Below are 14,915 nucleotides of genomic sequence, written 5' to 3'. Positions count from 1 at the left end.
ACAGGTTCTCTGTGTTTTTAACCCTGGGATGTTTCTGCCTGCTCTAATTTATTGAAACACACCTGTAAAAATGTTAAATGAAGGGATGTGTCTTCATATAGGCTTGTCTTTTAAAGTGTTTATTCCTTTACAAGCCTTAATATAACTTTCACCTCTATTTGTTAAAAAGTGGGGGAAGAAGCAATCTTCTTCTCCCTGATCCACTGGCTTACAAAGGCTCTTTTTGCTGAAAAAGCACGCTGCTTCAAATTGTGCTTACTAAAAATGACCCATATTAGTCTAAAACATAGGGGGAAACTTTTTTATCACTATAATTTACTTTTATAAACAGGTTCTCTGTGTTTTTAACCCTGGAATGTTTCTGCATTCTCACTTTTTATTGAAACGTGCAAAATGAAGGAACGTGTCTTCATATAGGTTTGTCTTTTAAAGTGTTTATAAAGCAGAGCTTTATCCCTTTACAAGACTTAATGTAACTTTTACTTGCGTTTGTTAAAAAGTTTGGGAAAGAAGCAGCCTTCTTATCCCTGATCCACTAACTCAGAGACGCTGTTTTTGCTAACAGGGGTTTGCTGCAGCTTCAAATTGTTCTTACTAAAAAATGACCCATGTTAGTCTAAAACATAGGGGGGAAACGTTTAAAAATTATTTGTTACTAAGGGTTTATGGTTTTAATTTTTATTAAAGCCCCTGTGTAAAAGGGCTACATGGCAAGAAAAATGCTTGGGGTCTGTTTTTTTAGATAAGAATAAGGCAGTTAAAGGGAAGGAAGGCTAGTGAGGGGAGGGGAGGGAGATGGCTCTTGTTTAAAAACCTTGGGACTATAGGATTGGTTCAGGAAAATGAATTCTATGACATTGCTGTAGAACAACATCTGATTGCGCCTATCTAAAGGCGGGGATAACAATCCTGAGAGGCTCTGAACCTGGGAAGTTGCCTCTTTCAGCAGACTCACTTGGAAGGGTAAGATCTCTCTCTCTCTCTGACTCAACCATGTGCTGTCTATCTTTGCCCTTTGCAAAGGGGCTTTCTTTTCCCTTTTCTTGCCCTGTTCTCTCTCTTAACCTATCTTTCGATGTTTCTCTTTTATTTAACGCTTTTAAATGCTCTTTTCTTAACCTACCCTTATATTTAATACACCTTTTACATTTATCTCAAAATTTTTTATTCTTTAATAAAAATCTTTATTTTTCTTTAACTTTTCTTTTTATTCTTTAATAACATACCAAACTAGGCCTCTAAAATCATCTCTCCTTACTCAACCTCACCAGACAACCTTTCTTTCCTTTCTTCCTCTAAACCTTAACAAAGCTTTCTTTTTTAAATCTTTAAGCTCTCTCACTCTATTCTTTCAACCTTTTTCTCTAAACAAGCAATCAAATGTATCAAAGTACAGGCACACAACATACATATTTTTTCCAAAATGGCCAACGGTGCCAAATTTCAATGCCAACAGAAATGGGGATGGAGGATGGGATATAAACCCTAAATGGGGTGTGGAAACCTGTCAAAAAATACATGGTGATGAATGCTATCGAGGTGTATACTACTGAAGTATGCCACATGTTCTCCTCATTATTCATTCTGGATCAAGTGGGTTAAAGGTATTGGAGTCATCTGTTGGAGTTACAAGCTGCAAGGACTTTCATCTCTCACGGAAGGCATCCATACTTAAGGTTACCTCCTGGCCTGCACCTTCAGTGAGTTTTGTAGTTCGCTGGGTTTCTTCTAATAAGCGACACAATTTAGGACAGGCCTGCAGCTCTTCATGACTTTTCCCCCTTTCGTGAATTTCCTGTGGCTGAAATTCTCTTCCCTCAGCTACTAATCTCTGTCTTTTCCATCTCGTGTTCTAACCATTCAACATCCAGCTCCACATCTGACCTTTCACCAAAACTTCCTGTTTGTATTTCTTATTCCCTTTCTTCATTGCTGACAAGCTCTTCAAATCCACCCTGTGCTCCCCCCCACAAATTTTTTGCATCTGGCAGTCTCTCTTTTTCTGGCTCTTCAGAGCATGCATTAGTCTCTTTCTGTTCTTCTTCATGTCTGCATTTAGCCCTTGACCAGGTAGGTGAGGGTGAGGATCTATGTCCTAATGCTGGCTTGTCCTTCCCAGGTCCCACCATAGCTACTGGAATATAGAAGTTGGGTCACCTGGTACTACACTAAAAACATATACAGGTGGCAGTTGCATCTCTGTACACATATCTTTCTCACAATCTATCTCTGGGACACCTTGGGCTTCCTGCCCAGCCTCACTCAGCTTCTGTATACACTACCTGTCGATGCACGTCCTCCAGAATACCACAGTTTTGTTCTAGCGCTTCAGTTCCCTGAACTAATTCTGTTATTTTCACTTCTTTCCCAAACAAACATCCCTGCCCCATTGCTGCTCAAGCTTTCCACATTGTAATCTGGTCAGCAGCTCTACGTAATTCCTGTTTACGGCAAACCGGTTCTCTCTGATAAATAAGAACGGAATTTACTTCCAGTCTCTGAATAAGCTGCTCTCTCAATGCCTCACTCATCCCTTTCTCCTGGGATAAGGCTTGTCTTGCCTGATCCAAATGCTCTATTTGACTCTTCAATTTTCTCCCCAAAGTATTACCTGCAATATATACACAACCCATTGCTATATCTTTCACCTCCTGTGGTTTTCTCTTTAATTTTTCTTTCTTAAAAATGGAACACCTTGAGTTCCATGGATCTGGGTGGTGTGTGAGGGTTTGATTATTCATCAGTTTTGCTAGCCCTCCATCGTAGATTGCAATGTAGTCCAGCACAGAGATTCCCCTTGAGGCCTCTGTGCTGGACACGATTTTTCTATTTGGTACCCCTCTATGATATTTTCCCCCTTAAACATTACTCATGAATAAGACATCTTAGTCATTTTCAATATGTGCAGTATCAATGAGAGGAGACTTCCTCTTCACATTTTTTCTTGAGCTGAGTTCTTACAATATCACATAGTCAAGCAAAATCCCACAATGATGCAATAGCAAGCACACAAAACACAGAAACAAGCAAAAGCCAGCAAGTTCCCTCTGTTAGTTACTGTGAGCATAACACAATTCTACTGCTTGAAATGACTTTTATCGGTTGACTTTCACAAATAGGGGTACATAAACTATTCCCTTGTTATCTAAGGTGGTCTTTTCTCTCCTTTTTCTTCTGTGTTCTCTAGAGTCTCATATGGAGTGCCATTCTATGAATTTAGTAATGTTGTATTACACCACTATGGGTTCGGCTTTGCTTGCTACAATTTCAAGCTCAACAGAGTGAAGTTGCTTCTGGTGCTTTTCTCAAATTTGGAGGCTCTAGTAACACACAAAGTCCAAAGATAATGACCAGAGACACAACCCCAAGTTCAAAGTCTTATCTGTATGACAAGTTTTATTAAAGCAATAAGTGATGTTACTATTACCCATGCATGTAGAAATCCTACCAAACCTATGCAATAATTATAACTGTGTCATACTTCAGAGTAGCAGCTGTGTTAGTCTGTATCAGCAAAAAGAACGAAGAGTACTTGTGGCACCTTAAATAACAAATTTATTTGGGCATTAGCTTTCGTGGGCTAAAGCCCACTTCATCAGATGCATGCAGTGGAAAATACAGTAGGAAGATGTATATACACAGAGAACATGAAAAAATGGATGTTCCCATACCAACTATAATAAGACTAATCAATGAAGGTGGGCTATTATCAGCAGGAGAAAAAAAACTTTTGTAGTGATAATCAGGATGGCCCATTTCCAACAGGTGACAAGAAGGAGTGAGTAACAGAAGGGGGAAAATTAGCATGGGGAAATAGTTTTTACTTTGTGTAATGACCCATCCACTCCCAGTCTTTATTCCAGCCTAATTTAATGGTGTCCAGTTTGCAAATTAATTCCAATTCTACAGTTTCTCGTTGGAGTCTGTTTTTGAAGTTTTTTTTGTTGGAGAATTGTGACTTTTAGGTCTGTAATTGAGTGACCAGGGAGGTTGAAGTGTTCTCCGACTGATTTTTGAATGTTATAATTCTTGATGTCTGATTTGTGTCCATTTATTCCTTTGCGTAGAGACTGTCTGGTTTGGCCAATGTACATGGCAGAGGGGCATTGCTGGTACATGATGGCATATATCACATTGGTAGATGTGCAGGTGAACAAGCTTCTGATAGTGTGGCTGTTGTGATTAGATCCTATGACAGTGTCCCTTGAATAGATATGTGGACAGAGTAGGCAACAGGCTTTGTTGCAAGGATAGGTTCCTGGGTTAGTGGTTCTGTTGTGTGATGTGTAGTTGCTGGTGAGTATTTGCTTCAGGTTGTGGGGCAGTCTGTAAGCAAGGACTGGCCTGTCTCCCAAGATCTGTGAGAAAGACGGATTGTCCTTCAGGATAGGTTGCAGATCCTTGATGATGAGCTGGAGAGGTTTTAGTTGGGGGCTGAAGGTGATGGCTAGTGGTGTTCTGTTACTTTCTTTGTTGGGCCTGTCCTGTAGTAGGTGACTTCTGGGTACTCTTCTGTCTCTGTCAATATGTTTCTTCACTTCAGCAGGTGGGTATTGTAGTTTTAAGAATGCTTGATAGAGATCTTGTAGGTGTTTGTCTCTGTCTGAGGGGTTGAAGGAAATGCGGTTGTATCTTACAGCTTGGCTGTAGACAATGGATTGTGTGGTGTGGTCTGGATTGAAAGCTGGAGGCATATAGGTAAGTATAGCAGTCAGTAGGTTTTCGATATAGGGTGGTGTTTATGTGACCATTGCTTATTAGCACCGTAGTGTCCAGGAAGTGGATCTCTTGTGTGGACTGGTCCTGGCTGAGATTGATGGTGGGATGGAAATTGTTGAAATTCTGGTGGAATTCCTCAAAGTCATCTTTTCCATGGGTCCAGATGATGGAGATGTCATCAATGTAGTGCAAGTAGAGTAGGGGAGTGTCATAAATATAAAAGGAAGGGTAACCACCTTTCTGTATACAGTGCTATAAAATCCCTCCTGGCCAGAGGCAAAGTCCTTTCACCTGTAAAGGGTTAAGAAGCTCAAGTAACCTGGCTGGCACCTGGCCCAAATGACCAATGAGGGGACAAGATACTTTCAAATCTGGAGCGGGGGGAAGGCTTTTGTCTGTCTGTGTGATACCTTTGCCGGGAACAGATCAAGGACGCAAGCCCTCCAACTCCTGTAAAGCTAGTAAGTAATCTAGCTAGAAAATGCATTATGATATTTTCTGGTTGATTATCTATCAGGTCCTAATATTCTATTAGCTTTTCTGGCTGCTGCTGCACAGTGAGTGGATTCTTTCAGAGAACTATGCACAGTGACTCCAAGATCCCTTTTATGAATGGTAACAGCTAATTTAGTTTCTATCATTTTAGATATATAGTTCAGATTATGTTTTTCAATGTGCATTACTTTGCATTTATCAATGTTTTATTAACATTTTTATCAATGACCTGGAAGAAAACTTCATTGATTAAGTTTGCCGATGACACAAAATTGGGAGAGTGGTAAAGAATGAAGCTGACAGGTCACTCATTCAGAGTGATGTGGATCAGGTGGTGAGCTGGTCACAAGGAAACACTGTGTGTTTTAACACAGCTAAATGAAAATACCTCCATCTAGGAACAACAAATGTCAGCCATACTTACAGGCTGCCAGACTCGCTCCCGTGAAAAAGACTCTGAAAAAGATAATCAATTGAACATGAACTCCCAGTGTGAAGCTGAGGCCAAAACAGTTAATGTGATCCTGGAATATATAGACAGGGGATTCTTGAGCAGGAGCAGAGAGGTTATTTTATCTCTGTATTTGGCCCTGGTGCGACTGCTGCTGGAATATTGCATCCAGTTCTGGTGCCCACAATTCCAGAAGGATGTTGATAAATTGGAGAGGGGTCAGAGAATAGCCTTGGGAATGATTAGAGAGATAGTATCAAAGAGCTCAATCTATGTAGCTTAAAAAAGAAAAGGCATACTTTTGGCACCTTAGAGACTAACAAATTTATCTGAGCATAAGCTTTCGTGAGCTACAGCTCACTTCATCGGATGCATTCGGTGGAAGTACGCCTTTTCTTTTTTGCGACTACAGACTAACATGGCTGCTACTCTGAAATATGTAGCTTAAGAAAGAGAAGGTCCAGGGGTGACTAGATCACAGTCTATAAATACCTACATGGGGAACAAATATTTAATAATGGGCTCTTCAATGTAGCAGAGAAAGGTCTAACATGATCCAATGGCTGCAAGTTAAAGCTTGACAAATTCAGACTGGAAGTACGGTGTAACATTTAACTGTGAGAGTAATTAACCACTGGAAGAATTTACCAAGGGTCATCTGGGATCTCCATCACTTGCCATTTTTAAAGCAAGACTGGATGTGTTTCTAAAAGCTCTGCTCTAGCAGTTATTTGAGGGCAGGTCTCTGGCCTGTGTTATACCAGGGGTCAGATTGATCACAGTGGTGCCTTCTCACCTTAGAATCTATGAACCCTCCATGAGAACCTTACCGCCATTACAACCTTAGCTTTGCTGGGGCACTGTCCTTGTCTATCTGTTCTTGGCACATTCAATTACTAATGAAACAGGGAAGATAAAAGCACCCCAGGCCTCCCCATGTTAAGCTTGGCCGTTGCACGTTTTTGTTGATTTTTCCAGGAAGAGCAGAATGAGAACGGTCACAGCCTGTTTGCGTGCTGAATTTGGCAGCACTTCTTTCCTTGAGTGGCTCATCAGAGTAAGGGTCACATCTGTTCTCTGTTGATCTGGGGACGGCAGAGGCAGGAGGTCCTGTCTATAAAAACCTGTCATGGCACATTGGTTCCCCAGCTGGGCTTTGGTCAGAGCAATGGAGACAGCTGGGTTTGGCCAAGATAGGAACAGGAGAGGCAGGATCATGGGACATCTCTGCTCCCTGCTAGCCATAGCACTTCTGGAGATGAGCCTTGTGCAGGGTGAGTGTGGGGTGCAGTGGAAATGACAGATGGGGCCCTATCTCCCATGGGGAGGGGAGAGAGATACAAGCTTGTGGGGGAAGGAATTAGATTAGTGAATATTACGGGGATCCAACTCCTTTGACCTTCATGGACACCCTTGCCCAACTTGCCCTGATTTCTGCATTCAGTCCTGAGCCACCCCATTCAGATCAATTGTGACTGTTAACTCTGAAACCTACAGACAGTAAATTGAGTAATGACACTGCTAAGATATTTAACTGTTGCTGAGAATAGTGGGGCTAATGTGGTTGGAGCTACTGGCTCTCATTATGCCAGATACACCATGCAATGACTGTGTATTACACCCCCACATAATAATACCTTTCCCTTCTCTTTATTTGCCTCCTAGGTGCTCAGAAGAGTCAGAATCAGATAGGTAAGACACTCAGAACATGATATGAGCCTTACCTGCCCTGTGTGTGTGGAATGAGAATGAGACTGGGAGTCAGGACTCCTTTGTCTGATTCCCAGCTGTGGGAAGGAAGTGGGATCTTGTATGTTAGAGGAGGGGGGATAAGGTGATATCATTGAAGTTAGGGATAAGGATTAAGGTTATCTTGGTGTTAAGGTTATCATTGGGTTAGGATTAAGGGTATTACTGGGTGAAGGTTTTCACTGGGGTTATGACAAAGTTTATCATGGGGGTTAAGGCTGACATTTGGGATTTCTTTCTTTCTTTCTTTCTTTCTTTCTTTCTTTCTTTCTTTCTTTCTTTCTTTCTTTCTTTCTTTCTTTCTCACATAGTGGCAGAATAAAGACAGGATGAGGTAAAGTTCTACCAAGATGCCTTGTATTAGCTTAATTGACCTATGTAAATAATATATTTATCTGGGGGCTGTGTGACATTCTATACCTTGGGGGAGTGGGCTGTAACCCCCATATTCCTCATTTTCATATAATCATGATCTTACATATAAGCAGGCCTTGTAAAGTATCAGGGGAAAGATTATGATCTGCTGAAAGTGATTTCTCTATTCATAGATGTATACCATTAATGCACATGAAGTTATGAGAATTGTGTTGTATGGTGGTCACTAAAACATGCTGTAAGTTGGGGAATCAGCCAGATATTAGCTCCCCGGAGGCAACAGCAAAGAAAGTAACCAACGCCCAGGCGCGGTATCAAACAACCCGTCAGCAGCCATTATCCAGCAAGGGAGCTACACTGCAATGACTGACCTGCATGAGGCCTCACCAGGGGAATTGCTCAACCTTGCTTGGAGAGACTCAGTAATGCTCACTCAGTAGTGCTCACCTGACTCTGAAAGGGTAGATCCCAGCTTTATGGGCTGGACAAGGGCTGGAAGAACTAACCATTGAGTGAGTAACACCTTATCAGACAGGACAGCACCTTGCTAACAGGTACAGGCTGTAGACTGTGTTTTATGTTTTTCTTTCACTTGTAATCTCATGTTTCCACATCCTGTTCCTTGCCTTTATTTTGAATCTCTCCCTCAGCATCTGCTAAATCAATTTCAGCTTGGTTTTACAATAAATATGTTTAAGAGCCAGGTACTAAGGAGAAGGCTGAACTGAGGGGAAAGCAGCAAGCTGGGAAGCGCAGTTTCCACAGAGGCAGCGGATCGCTGCACATTGCGGGTGTGCAGAAGACAGGGGACTGGGCACTGGAGTTTAATGGAGTCCGATTGTGTAAGTTGCCGGCCTGCAGGGGGATAAAGCAGGACTCGCGGAGTGCCAGGAATGCCAGCAGAGCGATGTCAGCAATGGAAGCGCTACTGTTGTAATTGGGATGGAAGATGACCCGCTTCACCGATGAAAATGTCTGGGTTGGGGTCTCACTGACAACCCATTTTTCACCTATGCCAGGGGCTCTGTTGCCCCATCATTCTCCCCAGGCGGCCACACACTGAACACTTCTCTTTGTGGGTGATAACAACTTGCAGCTCTTGGTCTCTGTGGACGCTTTCCCTAAAACTAGGAACCCCCTATTCCTGGGTCTGAGGGTGTTTCAAACTGGGAGATCACTCCTTAGCGCCTCCCCATGGTGGCTTTTTGCAGGCGCTCATGGAGGAGCACAGCCATTCCCACCATAACACAGTACGGTGACTGGGCCACCTCCCGGTGAATGTAGGAGACGAAAGAATCAGAGCCTTAAGCTAGCAAGGGCTCGACCCCACTCTGCCAACATAACCCTGTCCTACAGATACAGCCCATAGTGGTGGCATGGGGTACAAACTCCACCTCCCCGAGCTGCAGTAGCTACATCGACAGAGACGACCTTCCGTCCACCTAGCTGCACCAGTCAGGTCGGCCTAGTAGTGATGCTCAGGTGGGGGTTGATTTCTCACCACCCTGAGCGATGTAGATCTACTGACCTGAATGGAAAGTGCAGACCCAGCCTCAATCTCTCCTGCTGATGGGTAGAAAGGAGAATGTTAAATGCCTCTGTCACTCTGGGATGGTCCCGCATCCAAGATCCTTTGCCTGGCCACCTTCCTATGTACCACAAAGTAGCACCCTGAAACCCCCATATTCACCACTATGATATGATTATGGTATGTTTTGTAAAATGCATACCTTGTGAGGTATCATTTGAAAAGTCTTCATCTGTTGAACATTAATATCCTGTTGGATTGTGTGTGCTGTCAATGTATGTGAAGTTATGAAGTTTTGCTCTGTGTGTGTTACTGAAAAATGTTGGGAGACACCCACAACCAGCCTTTCAGGTACAACAAAGGAGTAGCCATAAACAGTTAGACAGTGGGTTAATGGCTCATCAAAACCCATCAAGGAAAGAATCCACTGTCCCAGGAACTGTATACAATGGAGACTTCTCAGTGGGACATGTATACAGTGGAGACTGCTTGACCAATAGGGACTGCCTGACCCCCATGTCACAGCAAAGGATGTTTCCAGCAAGCTGGAAGAAACTATAAAAGAGGGGAAGTGACATCATCACTTGGCCTCACTCCCCCCACAACTCAACACCTGGAAACACATCTGGAGGACAAAGACTTTGAACTAGCAGAGGGTGATCCCAGGCTGGGAAAGAATCCCAGCCTGTGTATTGAGGATCTGTGACCTGTTTGTACCATCTCTCAGGGGGAGACACTGCTTCGTTCAAATCCTGTTTAGTTTGTGCAGTCAACGTCACCGGTGTGGTGCTCTGGTCTGTTCAATGTTGATAACAGTGGGCTGGATGTGTGTGTTCCCTCTGTGTGCTGCCCTGGCTCTGCAGATTGCTGACACAGCAGACCCCAAGAGAACCCCCAATGACCACAGATTCCGATAAGGTATGAAAACACAGGCTCTACTTTCCCAGATCAGATGTCTACAGTTCTGCTAAAACATATGTGCTCCCTGACAATAGACTGGCTTGGTCAGTGGCGGGACTCCCCACTGCCTCCTAGGCCAGACAAAGACAAACCAGGAGAGGTCCATTTTTATACACAGGCACAAACAAGTTACACGTCACTCCTGATGTATTGAGGTACGGCCCTTCTACGTGTCAAGGTGCTGCCTATTATCTTGCACATATTGGTTTGATCAAAACAACTCTATCCATCCTATTATTCTTTTGACCCTGTCTTTAGGATGCGTCAGCCTGTTCCTGTTATCTGTGTGGAATGTGCCAGGATTGGAGTGTTCTGGTACCATCCTAGCACATGTTTATACCTTTAGTGCCCATTATCTTTTAGGTATGTGTGTTTTTGCAATATCAGCCCTTTCCTTGCCAGCTGCTGTGAGCAGGGCCTACCTCTGGCTCACAGCTTAACTTTGCTTTATGTTAACAAAGTCTTGACCACTACTTTAGTTCAGGCCTTAGACCTCATACTGGGCCTCTGATATAAGGGTTTATGTTTCAGGGCCTCATCTTACCACATTCCCCCACTTTTTGTCTTTTAATGGGAAGAATGTTTACCCATCATCTCGGAAAAGCATAATGCATGGACTAAAGATAACCCAGTGGGCTAAACATTGCTACGTGGTTTTCTTATTTTACCATCCATACACTCATGCCCCATCTGTCCTTTGGTCTGTACATTCCCTCATACAACTGATAGACAGATTTTATTATCCAATTATTTTTAGTCCCTTATGGTGGGCCTGCAAATGTTAGGCCCGGGACCTCGACTGAGGAACGTAGTTTTATAATTGAGTCTTAGAGGCACTCCCAAATAATTAATATATATCAGTAATATGGATATGGTGTATATATTTGTAGTGTATAAGTGCATATATATATAATATGTATGTGTACATATAACCGCACTTGATATCCAAGCATAACAATTCTTTTCCAATCTGGTGTTGTAGTTTAGCCCTTGTGGTACTGCAGTTAGCAACCCACTTTTGTTAAGGCAATAACAGTTACCATCTGTATCATTAGTAGTAGTCGGCTGAGTGTTTTGAAATACTGGGATAGGGATTGTGATAATGTGTCCCACAGGGCTATGTATAGGAGAAGTAAAACAGAAATTTGGAGTAGTGACACTACCACTGAGGCCTTTAAATATAAATATATTGTAATTAGTTACTACACAGTTCTGCCCATCCATGTTGTAGATTACCCCTTAGTGCTGGTTGTCACCCTCTGGGAAGCATCACTGGGCAGGAAACAGAAGTGGCCAGCTTCTCTGTTCCATTGGTTGAACTGCTCTGTGATACACCAGTAGTTGACATAGATCCAGTTGTTTCTTATGGATGCTGTCTTACAGATAACCTACTGAATGGACAATAACCAATTTATCAAATATTGCTGTGTTGGGATGTAGTATTGGTATCCAGACACTGAACAAGATTGTTTTGAATAACATGTGCCTTAGTTAGGATGCAGTGTCAGTAATCCAATTTGTAGTTACTGGGTAACTTAATTTCTTTAAAAAGAAAAGGAGGACTTGTGACACCTTACAGACTAACAAATTTATTTGAGCATAAGCTTTTGTGAGCTACAGCTCACTTCATCGGATGCATTTGGTGGAAAATACAGTGGGGAGATTTATATACACACACAGAGAACATGAAACAATGGGTTTATCATACACACTGTAAGGAGAGTGATCACTTAAGATAAGCCATCACCAGCAGCAGGGGGGGGAAGGAGGAAAACCTTTCATGGTGACAAGCAAGGTAGGCTATTTCCAGCAGTTAACAAGAACATCTGAGGAACAGAGGGGGGTGGGGAGGGGGAGAAATAACATGGGGAAATAGTTTTACTTTGTGTAATGACTCATCCATTCCCAGTCTCTATTCAAGCCTAAGTTAATTGTATCCAGTTTGCAAATTAATTCCAATTCAGCAGTCTCCCATTGGAGTCTGTTTTTGAAGTTTTTTTCTTGAAGGATAGCCACTCTCAGGTCTGTAATCGAGTGACCAGAGAGATTGAAGTGTTCTCCGACTGGTTTTTGAATGTTATAATTCTTGACGTCTGATTTGTGTCCATTCATTCTTTTACGTAGAGACTGTCCAGTTTGACCAATGTACATGGCAGAGGGGCATTGCTGGCACATGATGGCATATATCACATCGGTAGATGCGCAGGTGAACGAGCCTCTGATGCATTGGAGAGGTATTAGTTGGGGGCTGAAGGTGATGGCTAAAACCTCTCCAATGCATCATCAAGGATCTACAACCTATCCTGAAGGACGACCCATCACTCTCACAGATCTTGGGAGACAGGCCAGTCCTTGCTTACAGACAGCCCCACAACCTGAAGCAAATACTCACCAGCAACCACACAACAGAACCACTAACCCAGGAACCTATCCTTGCAACAAAGCCCGTTGCCAACTCTGTCCACATATCTATTCAGGGGGTACCATCATAGGGCCTAATCACATCAGCCACACTATCAGAGGCTCGTTCACCTGCGCATCTACCAATGTGATATATGCCATCATGTGCCAGCAATGCCCCTCTGCCATGTACATTGGTCAAACTGGACAGTCTCTACGTAAAAGAATAAATGGACACAAATCAGACGTCTAGAATTATAACATTCAAAAACCAGTCGGAGAACACTTCAATCTCTCCGGTCACTCGATTATAGACCTGAGGGTGGCAATACTTCAACAAAAAAGCTTCAAAAACAGACTCCAACGAGAGACTGCTGAATTGGAATTAATTTGCAAATTGGATACAATTAACTTAGGCTTAAATAGAGATTGGGAATGGATGAGTCATTACACAAAGTAAAACTATTTCCCCATGTTATTTCTCCCCCCCACCCCACCCCCCACTGTTCCTCAGATGTTCTTGTTAACTGCTGGAAATAGCCTACCTTGCTTGTCACCATGAGAGGTTTTCCTCCTTCCCCCCCCCCTTCTGCTGGTGATGGCTCATCTTAAGTGATCACTCTCCTTACAGTGTGTATGATAAACCCATTGTTTCACGTTCTCTGTGTGTGTATATCAATCTCCCTACTGTATTTTCCACCAAATGCATCCGATGAAGTGAACTGTAGCTCACGAAAGCTTATGCTCAAATAAATTTGTTAGTCTCTAAGGTTCCACAAGTCCTCCTTTTCTTTTTGCGAATACAGACTAACACGGCTGCTACTCTGAAACCTTAATTTCTTTACCAATTTGTTTTTTTCCTTCCCTTCATGTTGTTTGCTGCCATTCATTTGTTGATTTTTACCTATGTGTTTGTTAAATGGTTTAGCAATGTTATGCACATAGAGCAATAATACAACAATAATACAACACTTCAACAATAATACAGCAATAATAGTTGCTTTTACAAAGTAGCCAAATTCAAATTAACTGACAGCAATTTCTAGCTGAATGCCAACTTAATTTTTCTTTTCTTGATGCTTGGGGCGTTTCTTCACGGTATATTGATATCTTCTGGTGTCTTTGGTGTGATATATTCTGGTGTCTTTGGTCTGTGGGATGCAACCTTAAACAGCTAGTTAGTTAGCATAATACATTTTTTTGTTTGTTTTACATCTCTTCTTGTTTTCAGTAATCCAAATTTAATACACTGATGAACGTAGTTTGTTTATGATGTGATGGGGACCAAGTCTTTTATATCACAAGCTATACTTTTGCAATTGTTTAGTAGACATTCATTTTTACTTGAGGTGCATTACTAATATTTTATACTAAATAAAATGCTTAACTGATAAAATAGATGCTCACAATCTTCTATGAGAAGGTGTATTGCTTTCCCTTGCTGAGCACTCTGTTTTAGCAAAAGAGTTAATAACAGAATTTTCTAAGCTTTTTAGATTTAATTTGCTTGTGATACCAATTCCACTTTTCTTAACTGTTTAGAAGCACAAACTTTAACAACCACTGCTTCCCATTAACATAATAAGAAAAGGAGTACTTGTGGCACCTTAGAGACTAACAAATTTATTAGAGCATAAGCTTTCGTGAGCTACAGCTCACTTCATCGAATGCATCCGATGAAGTGAGCTGTAGCTCACGAAAGCTTATGCTCTAATAAATTTGTTAGTCTCTAAGGTGCCACAAGTACTCCTTTTCTTTTTGCGAATACAGACTAACACGGCTGCTACTCTGAAACCTGTGATTATGCATTAACATAATGTAAAAGAAAATAAAAATTAAACCAAAATGAATTTTAAATACTGGTCTATGCAAATACTTTGAGGGTATTATACTTTTATGATGCTTGGTTGTGTTTGGGAGACAAAGGTGGAAACCTGTTGAAATTGTTTGGTTAGCTTTATGCATGAATTGTTATTATAAAACATGTTTGTTATGACATTCTTATAACTATATTCAAAAGTACAAACAAGTTTATAAAAAGCCCAAACAAGAAATTGACAATTTTGTTAATATTACCTGAATCTTAAGGTTGAGGTTTCCATACCTTTTTATTTCTTTGAATAAAAATGAAAAACAAAACTGTGATTAATAAAAGAGAATTCTTTTTGAAAGTGATTGCATTATTCGTTAAGGCAAAAATATATGTATATATATTAATAACTGAGAGCTTGTTGAACT

At 41.7% G+C, this 14,915-nt stretch overlaps 1 long non-coding RNA gene across 1 annotated transcript; it reads left to right on the top strand.

The window, feature by feature from the left end:
• The first annotated feature begins 647 nt into the window (after positions 1–647).
• LOC119856789 lies at positions 648–11,931 on the top strand. The gene is made up of 3 exons (XR_005293426.2): positions 648–963; positions 7,331–7,357; positions 7,963–11,931. It is a non-coding gene; the product is annotated as an uncharacterized LOC119856789 (long non-coding RNA).
• The last annotated feature ends 2,984 nt before the right edge of the window (positions 11,932–14,915 follow it).

The sequence above is a fragment of the Dermochelys coriacea genome, chromosome 6 (assembly GCF_009764565.3).
Source record: "Dermochelys coriacea isolate rDerCor1 chromosome 6, rDerCor1.pri.v4, whole genome shotgun sequence".
NCBI lineage: Eukaryota > Metazoa > Chordata > Testudines > Dermochelyidae > Dermochelys > Dermochelys coriacea.
This window is presented reverse-complemented; position numbering and strand designations above follow the sequence as displayed.